A 10,515-nucleotide genomic window follows, 5' to 3' on the forward strand; every position below is an offset into this window, starting at 1 on the left:
ACCCAGAGATATACATGTGGTCATTGATAACAGTACATCAAATAAAAAACTTTAGCTTTCATTATTGTGTTCATTTCTGAGTGTAGCGGAATAAGCAGTGCACTTGACCTCGGAATCATGACATGTTGAGACTTAGACTTGAATGAATATTTTGGTGTTCAATGGAAAACTGACAAAGATTGTAATGAGATTCAGGAGAGTGCTAAAGTTGTTAGAAGTGATAGTTTGAATGGGACAGTAGACAAGTGTAAGAAGTGTGTGATGCCTAGCTTAGTGCTTTGAATAAGACCTTCCTTGGATTGACAAAACTCAGACTCACCCTGATGGAAAAACAAGAGCTATGTCACTGTTATAAAGACTGTAGAAATTAAACTCAGTGGCAACCAATAGTTCTTATAATATGCACAGTTTTCTGGGAGGAGACTGCAACTTTTGCTGGTGGGACTCCTACTTTTACAAAAATGGGAGTCCTGGTCCTGGGCTCCTAATTTTAAAATCCTAGCAAGACCTCTGGGAAAAGAAACAACAATGAATAGATGTAATGTGTTTGCAATGTTTTGTTAATGGTAAAGAATTATTTAAGAATTTAGAAACAGTCTATACACTGGGAAATTTCTTGAGAATGCCGTTCTTGCAGCAAGTGAACATGTTGGGGAACAGACAATATTGTACGTGTGGGACAACTTCTTGCAAAACTGGAAACTTGGATTAAGATGTACAGAATTTTTAAGGTATACATTTCCATCTTTATATAATGTATTTACTTGCATGATTCTAAAAGATACATAGCAATCAAGATTTTCTGTGTTACAGATTTAAGATGGTCATAGAGTGGGTCTTCATGTTGACATTTAGAAATCATATTTTTATATGCCTTTCAATTCAAAATGTGGGATATTTTTTTACACTTTATGAATATCACTTTTCTTATTAAAGTATGATTGTTCTTTCTTGGTATAAAATGGATTTTCGACCCAAAATAGCATGTGATCCAATGTTAACAGAAATGATGTATTGTTGCGCAGAATTTCCTGACACACAGAATTGTTCGACATGGTGGTACTTGTTGGTCTAGTCCTACAATGTAAGACATAGCACATGTTGGTTTTGTTTAAGTTCTATGTCTTACTTTCCAAAATAACGGGCTTGTATAGCATGTTCTGAGGTTGTTGAAATCGAAACTAGTAGTCAAAGTTTCAGGAATATCTCACACATGTGGCACCATATATCGACACTCTTCCAGCCAACTGAAATGTGGGCCAACAAAACTTGAAAACAGGTCCATTTCTTGGGTGAGAATTTGATTAAAGAAAAGACATCAGGGTAAGTAAAGTCTCACAAAAACATTATATGTTTAATTTGTATGAAAGCTTCCTTACTGGTTATCAGTTGTGTGATATTTCTGAAAATCTGACTTTCGTTATACTGTTAGTCAACATCAAAACACGCTACACAGCGCCATTAGTTAGGCAGTAAGACCCATCACCCCCAGGACAAAAATATCGGGTGATATGTCTTACGTTGTAGGACTACTTGCTGGTCTAAACAGACTGGGTCCTTTGTTAGAACGGGTCATGGGGGAAATCTGAGTAAATTTTGTCAATCGATATGATTTTTTCCTTAAGTTTATTGCTTTTCTTGAACATTAAGCTCGCCTCGAGCTTCTGTGTTCAAAAATTTATTTCTATGAGAAATGGGCAGAGATCTACAAAGAAGACGTTCAATGAGATGGTCAAAATAATTAGAATCACAATCAAAAGAATAATAACTATCTGTTAAAAAAAAAAATTTTTTACAAATCGGGAAATCGAAACAAAAGTACAATAGCGATAGGCAATTCCAACAATCGTCCTGGTGACCTCCATAATGTTATCGATCAACATTCTTACAATTATGATATTTACATCCGACATTGCGATATTGATGGAGAATGCGGGAAATAATTACCTCAATATATATTTATCATTACTGCCTTTTCTATTTTTAAGGCTATAAATGTGTAATTTATCATCTCATTGTCACATCATTGTATATACTTCTGTCCAAAATGGATGGTGATTTCAACTTCCTGTACAAGTATATTTCAAACCCTAGCAGGTAGTATGAGAACACGTAACAGAAAAAGGCGGGACTGAGCAATCTAGGCTGTGTTTGTTGTTGCACTGTTTTTCTTTTTTCAACTTTCTAAGCCTCCGCTCTATCGGCAAAAGATTTCGAACGTCAGTGAATTAAATTTATTTATCACAAAAAATGTAAAGAAGTTATTTATTTTTTTATGTTGTATATGTTCACACAAATCATGATCATTAAAAAAAAATAAAACAAAAAGAATAAAACACACACACACACAAAGAGAATACATATATTAAGCTAGCTTATCATATTGACTAACAAATAAAATATTTATCTTGAATGGTCTCTATTTTGAAATTTGATTTTTTTTCCATCTACAAACAGTACAATAAATACGACGATATTATCTTCAGTGGTATTTGCAAAAGAAAAATGATTAATTGCATATTTAGTGGAGAGAAATATATAACCTGCATCTAACTTTATAGGTCTTGGCTACCTTATGTATACTCGTATATTTATATTCCTTTTTTATCCCTTGGATCTCAACCGGTCTATAAAATGTCATGTGGACAACCTGGTCTATTTCTGTATATAAATTATTCAGTGTGATTGGGTGGGGGAAGGGGTTTATGTTGTTAACTTGTTACCTTGATCAAAAGTACAACCTGCCACTTATATGTGTTGTTACCTGTTTAGGCTGTATTAAACAGTAACACAAGAAAGAGTAAAAACAACAAGCTTTGAAAAATGTAACAACATATTAATTTCCCTGGAAAATGCTGTAAAAATAAAATATAAAGAACTTAAGGTTTTAAGAATTAAATCCAAAAATAATCCAAGAATAATCCATGAACAAAATTTTAGAAGTCTTAATGATAAAATGTTCTAGTGAATTCAAGTTAGAGTCCCGAAGAAGAATCCAAAGATGGAAGGTGATGATGTATGTTGTATCCTGCACTGTGTTGAAGTCTACAGTTCCTTGTAGAAACACAAGAAATAATCTGGTGTTTGAATTAATGAAATTTCTTTGTTCAAGAATCTTGTATGAACACTCAAAATATTTCCAGAGAAACAAATTAATCCTTTAGAATCCAAATAATTCAAATAAATATTAAAATGAAATTCCCAAAATGACACAACAAAAGAAACACCTTTATGTCCCAGTGTTTAGAAGCCTGACTGAGATCTCTCTCTCTAAGCAGTGGTTTAAAACTTGAACATTGCACAAAACAGATGCCCAGATAAGGGTCACAAGATCATGTTTGCATCACGTACTCTCAACATTGCCCTGACAAGAACCAATCATTTTCCTCAAAGAATATTTATTTTTTAAAGTTGTTTACTTCAATAAAACTATTTACAACCCTATGGTCACATATTCAATAGTCTCAATCTAACTCTTATTATTCCCACAACAAAAATAAATTTTACAAAAAAAATCTTGTTCACGTGACTGTTACTAATTTTGAATCAAGGTCGGGAATCAGGTCAGCCTTATGCGTTTACAAAATGAACAGTCAAGGACAAACTAATTTTTGGAAAAGTATCGAGTTCCTAGTAAACAGAACTACATTATTTTGACATATAATGAAATTTAAAAATAAAAAGACTTTAAAACTTACAAACAATTAAATCACATATAAATTAAATCAAACACACACACACACACACAAGAGAGAGGGTATAATTTGTTATCATGCATACATGAACATACAGAAAGAGGTATTTTATTCTTATTTTCATGCCTATGCTGGGTTGGAATTTTCTTTCCAACCAAGATAATTTTGTTGTTCGTTATCTCAAGATAATTTGCTGCTCAGTTAATATAATGGATAGAATTACCCCACCCCACCCCCATCCAACCAGGACAGAGTCTTTATATTTTTCCAATTATTTATGGACAGAAATTGTTTATAGAATTCCAAACACCTTTCCCCGAATAATAAATGGACGGGCCTGTAACAAAGTATAAACTTCAAACCCGCGATAGCTCAACAGACATAGCTTCGGAATCGTAATCCAAGGGTAGCTGATGTCTATAACGTTGCAGACGTACATCTTTATATTCAAAAGGCTGTAAAGGTACGTACATATGAATTTCTTTAAATGAATGTAATATTTGCTTAGAACAAGGTATCACCAATAAAATCCATCTTAGTCTCTTTCTGTCATGTATCTAACTACATTCCATATTTTTAACATCATTAATTAAATCGTTGATTCTTTGTTTGTCATTTTTATTATTTACCTGTGATCAACTGTTGTGATAAAAAAAATATTAAACAATGTAATTCGGTCTTTTATTTGTGTTCTTTTTATACTGAAGATAACGGAGTGGATTGTCTTGTTAAGCTGCGTAATATTAGACCCGATTCAAGACATAAACTTAGGCGCGAGTCCTAGGGATAATTGCCTATATTTATTTTGTCCTTTGAATGGTAAATCCATGAAAAATCTGTTTTCTACTTATCTCAGCTTCAGCTATTTCTATCAACCATTTTCTAGAGAATTATGTGAATATCATATAATTTGCACACACACACACACACAAATGCACACACGACCTCCCACATACATGCATACATAACCACAAGGCCACCAGAGCCGTCACATACATACATACATACACACACACACACACACACATGGGATCTTAGTAAAGGCATTTAGCACTAAATAAATGACCTGTGTCACTGTGCCGCAAGATCATATCAAATTCACAAGAGGACTTCAAGGGCATCTGATTGCTCGAATTATCATGTATTAATGTGAAATTTTCTTGGGCCATACATAGATCAGCATATAACAGGATGATTACCATCCACTTGAGGGTATCTCCTTTCAACATCACCATCATCGAAGTGTATGCCCCTACATCTAACCATGATGATGAGGAAGTGGGTGAGTTCTACTGCCAGCTTCAAATTCTCATTGACCAGACACCCAAAAAAGATATTCCAGTTATTCAATGAGGCTGGTACACCAAGGTAGGAGAAACGCACAGGCAGATTGGTGAGAAGTCAGCGGTCCATACTGTAATGAACAATCCAGTGAGAGAGGACTGAAGCTCCAGTACTTTGCCACTGCAAAAATCAAGTGCTAATGAACACACACCCTTGGGCCCCACAAAACATATAGATGATGGACTTGGCACAATCCAGACGGAAAAACCACAACCTGACTAACTACGTCTTGGTGAGGAAGCTCATCCGGTCTTGCGTCAACATTGCCAGAACACGTATCTTCCTAGGAGCTGACAAAGGAAATGACCATGACTTGCTAATGATGACTATACATTTTATCTGAGGAAAATCAAGAAGCCAAGACAGATTAAGATCAGGTTTGACCTTGAAATACGTACAGATCCATTCACGGCACAAACATTTGAGACATCAATGGGCGGCAAATTTTCAAGGTTCAAAATTCTCTGTGATACACCTAGACTCTTTGATCACCACCATCGCCACGGTAGCAATAGAAACAGCCAGCGAGATCCTAAGCAAACATCGTAGGGCAAAGAAGCTCAGGGTCACAGCTAATATGGTCGACTTCTATGGTTTGAGGAGAAAACTGGGAGAAAGTGGGGTGACCTTGCAGAAGCAGAATAATACGGGGAGATTACCAACAGGATTAAGAAGAGCTAAAAGAGAGCAAAGGAAAGCTGGTGGCAGGAACAATATAAGGAAATTGTGAAAAGCCTGAAACAGAATAGCAACAAAAAGGCATTCCAGTTGTTGAAAGACCTGACAACAGAGAAACAGGCGAGATTTACCATGACCAAGGACAAGGTTGGCAGGTGTCTCACAGAAGACCAAGCGATTCTTAACAGATGGACGAGATACTTTCCTGAGCTTTACAAGCAGGTGACTTCTGGAGACAAAGCTGTACTAATCTCCCACCAATCACAACAGTGGTTGACCAGGGAAGAAGTAGAAGCTGCAATAAAGATACTCAAGAAAGGGAAGTCACCTGGAGGAGATAATATACCAGCAGAACTTGCTCAGGCAGGAGGAACTTCTGTGATAGATGTTCCTCATAACAATCTGCAACAAAATCTGGCAAACAGGAGACTATCCTACCCAATAGATCCATTCTCTGATCATCCCTCTCCCTAAGAAAGGGAATTTACAGCTGTGCCAGATCAGTCACCCAAACAAGGTTGTGCTTAAGACCATCCTCAAAGGACTAAAACCTCAAGCAGAGCACACCATTGCCGGGAAACATGCTTGTTTCAGGTAGGACGTAACACTAAAGAACACATATCGTCAATGGCAATATGGGAGATTGGTTCAGAACCACTGTCGGAGTCAAACAGGGGTGCCACCTCTTACCCTCTCTCTTTAACCTCTACCATGAAAAAGATCCTGTCTGATGCATTGAAAGATCACGAGGGCAGTGTCAGTATTGTAGGCAGAGCAATCATCAGCATGCACTTCGATGATGATATCAATGGATTAGCAGGAGATTAACAAGAACTGGAAACCTTAGTACATCGACTCAACCAAGCATCAATAAGGAATGGGATGGATCTCAATGCTGAAAAGACAAAGCCAACGACAAACAACACGAGGGGCATCCAAAAAGAAATGTGAGTGAATTGGCAGAAGCTGGGTACAGTGTCAAGCTTGAAGTACCTACTTGCTATTGCCACTGCATTTTCGCTAGCCAAGGTTTTGATGTGATAACCCTATCTACACCTTGGTGTATCAAGCAGATATCTTTGTGCTTTGGGTCTGTGAATTTCATTTCATTTCATTCGATACGGCGGCAAGTCACCGCATCGAATCAAAATTAAGTTGTTGAAATTTGAAAACTGTTCCTACATGATAGAGTCAAGGGGAGACCACAACTTGAATGGATTGATAAATAAGCAATTTTCCACTTCCGGTTCGTGTTTGTACAAATACATTTCACTTAAAGAGGCAGGTATTGGCTTCCTTCTGGTACATAGTCATACTTTCGATGTTACACTTGCAAAGTATCCTTTTTAGGTCAATTTCTTCCACCATTTTTGGCTGATGTACAGTGTACCGTGCTATTGTTTATTTGGCATTACACACTAAGGGAGGCAACTCATGAAATCCAATAGATGTCGCTATGACAAAGCACCACTATATCTGAACGATATAGTGTAGATAAGGTTATCATATCGAAACCTTGGCTAGCGAAGATGTCACCTCTGATGAAGGTTCCACACCAGAGATTCTTTCCAGGATTGTGCAGTCAACAGCTGCACTGTCATGGCTGAAGTATATTTGGAGACAAAGCTTATACGCTCCATCATCATGTCCACATTCCTGTACGCATTTGAGACATGGACCCTGATAACTAGAGAGAATAATCTGTATCTTAGAGATGAGATGTTATCGAAGGATCCTGAACATCTCATACATGGACCACGTTTATAATGAGGAGCTAATTCAACATACAATTAGATCATATGAAGATCTGCTCACCATGGTAAAGAAACACAAACCAAGATCGTATGGTCACGTCTCACGCTCAATGGGCCTATCAAAGACAACACTACAGAGTGCTGTGAGAGAAAGAAAACGAGGCAGACAGAAGACATAGGAAGATAATACCAATAAGTGGACAAGCATGGTCTTCGCAAAGTTGCAAATAGCCGGGAAGAACAGGGCAAAGTGGAGAGAGATTTTTGAAGGAATCAATGGCGCCACTACGACCAGCCAGGCTGAGGGATTTATTTTATTATATATATATATATAACGGTATATTACTCTCGATGCCAATATTGTCACTGATGCAAACTAACTTTGTCGTCTTGTCACACAGGTTTTCTATCGTGCTGATTAGTTTTGCATTTATGTTGTATATCCTCATTACGGCCCACAACTCTGCATGTCATACCTTGTCAAAAGCCCTCTTGACATCACTGAAGACATGATAGAGGTCCTGTTGATGCTGCACATTCTTTTCACAGAGGAGTCTAACGTTGAAGACAATATTTTGTTTATGCTGAGGATGAAACTCTTTTATTTATTTTGTGTTGTTCTTGGTTAATAATTTTTGTTTTTCAGTTAAATCGGTACCGATGAATCACTCAAACGCAGAATACGAATGCACTCTTCCAAAGTATCCATCCCATAATGAACACTAGAGTACAGCCTTCCTCATCCAGTCTTTTTAAAAGATATTAATAGTTATTCATTGTATGACAGTCTAGATACATGTGTTCTTTGCGTTCATCCTGAATATGTACCCAGTGTCTGTAAATATGCTGTCTTAGATCTATAATTAAAATTATAAATGTGCTCATCAATAGTGCACTCTGGTATCATCACTTTCCCCGTTACGAGACCCTGCACTGATCCTTTTGTAGGACACACTATTGTCTCGGTCTTTTGTCTTTTTAGAAAAGATATGATGGAGGGAAGGAATTCTCTATTTGTCGAGACCTCTACTGAAAATGGTGTCATCGATTCGCCGTTCCTTTGTTATATTCTTTGCTAACTGTAAGGTATTGTGTTCAAAATCTGGAAGTCGAACCTGTTTGTTGTATAAAATGTGATAGACTTTCTTCACACCATTAATAACGAATCCTATACTCATTAAGAGTTTTGATGAGAAAGCATTTTTCTATTTCTGACTTCAAAGCTTATTTAAGCATCGTCAAAGTTCATGATTTAACTAGAACGATAACTGAGTGTGACTCTTTTTCTTTCTGTATTTCAAATGAAGTTGTCATTTCTTATCACATAACTGGTACAAGTAAATCGTACCACTGAGAACAGTGTTCATCTGTCACTCAACCTAGTATTAGTATTTGATGTGTTCACGACAACATACAGGCCGATCTACTTGTTAAGAAACAATGTTCCATTTGGCACCATAATGTCTCTGATCATTTTCCTTTGACCACAGCCAACTGGCTTCTTCCTTGCCCCTAGCGTAAACCAAGCAGAAAGTTTGCTCAAGGTCAGAGCTGTAGGATTAAAGTAGACACCATTTTGTTTCATAGTCACCGTGGTATTGGTATTTTTGCACCCCCACCCACATCACTGGGGAAGCCATCCACAAAGCCTTGTGACTGAAACACAGATGGTGGAGAACTCAAACTTCTGAGTAGAAACAGTTTTTATCTTTCATTGACAGTAACCTCGGCCTTTGACTTTTTGACCACATAATCACTAGGTTTCTTTCATAACTTAATGTGCAAGTCATTCAGAAAGATTTTATTAGGTAGATGTATTGTGAAGAAATGATATTCACAACAGATGGAAATCGTAACATAAAAGCTTTGCTTTACAGTTGATGTATAACAAGAGATGCTCAAAGGGACAGATGCTCAACTGGAATAAAAGAAATTTTATGAGTTCAAGACAGGACCATTTTCCATTAACTGCAGAGGAAAGAAAGAAAAAACTATTTCTGATGTTCTTCAGCGATAACATGATTTTAAATTAGCTGCTGTTTTATACATATTGGATATCCACTTGTTGCCATCAATTATGCCAATGTAGACAAAATTTTGTCAAGTCGTTTGGATATACAACTGGCACCAATTTTATTATAGCAATAATTTCAAGCTGGTAGATGTTTGGAGGCTATAATGGATGTCAGCTTGAAACGATTTTCATTGAGGACTAACTTGACATCATAAGAAATCTTTTGGTGGAAACCCCAGGGTAATATTTTCTTTCAGGTTGAGTTGAGAGAGGGAGATTTCTGAGATAACTGCATTAGTGACAATATTAGATGTTAAATGAGTATCATTTTTATTTTAGGACCAGCAAACATCGCAAGAAGTCTTTTAGCGAAAACCACTAGATTGATATGACCATCAATTCAGGTGGAATACCTATATAAAGATTGTCATGAAGTCCACTGAGGCAGCTAGACTGTAAATCAGATCGGTACCATTTTCCATTTCCAAGAACAAATAGGCATCATATGAAGTCTTTCAAAGAAAATCCTATGTGCATCTGACGATTCATTCAGGGGTAGTGACAACAATAATGTCGGGATGGACACTGTGTAGGCCAATTGAACATCAGAATGATACCATTTGTCCTTAAGAAAAAGTAGGCATCATACAAGTCTATCAGTGTAATCATCAAGTTGACACGACTTTTCTTTCAGGAAGAGTAGCAATAACACGATTTTCAAGATGGCGATAACAAATGTTTGCTAACAGACGGACGGATGACTGATGACGGACGAAAGCTCATCCCAAATGTTTTGGTCTATGATGAGTGGAACTAAAAACAAGTGTTAGGAAACATAATACTCTGCCCCATTGGTATGTGGGGCTGTTTGTACTGAAGAAAAACAACAACAAGAACCCCAAGAGTGTATGATATAGACTGTCTTGACTTGGATAACTTAACAGTTGACTGTTTCACAAAACAGGTTTGTGTAGTAGTGTAATAACAAATGCTAAGTAAATTATCCCCTAGACATATTATCACAGCAATG

The 10,515-nt window shown here is 36.8% G+C and overlaps 1 protein-coding gene across 2 annotated transcripts in view; it reads right to left on the reverse strand.

The window, feature by feature from the left end:
- LOC149791035 (malignant fibrous histiocytoma-amplified sequence 1 homolog) overlaps window positions 1-2,052 on the reverse strand; it is a 32,613-nt gene extending 30,561 nt beyond the window's left edge. For both annotated transcript variants that reach the window (XM_089972937.1, XM_089972936.1), the window contains exon 1: window positions 1,948-2,052. The gene's annotated coding sequence lies outside the window, so the exon portion shown is untranslated. The remainder of the gene's footprint in view (window positions 1-1,947) is intronic.
- Window positions 2,053-10,515: the final 8,463 nt, after the last annotated feature.

This window comes from Sinohyriopsis cumingii, chromosome 10 (assembly GCF_028554795.1).
Source record: "Sinohyriopsis cumingii isolate HCF-2022 chromosome 10, ASM2855479v2, whole genome shotgun sequence".
Lineage (NCBI taxonomy): Eukaryota > Metazoa > Mollusca > Bivalvia > Unionida > Unionidae > Sinohyriopsis > Sinohyriopsis cumingii.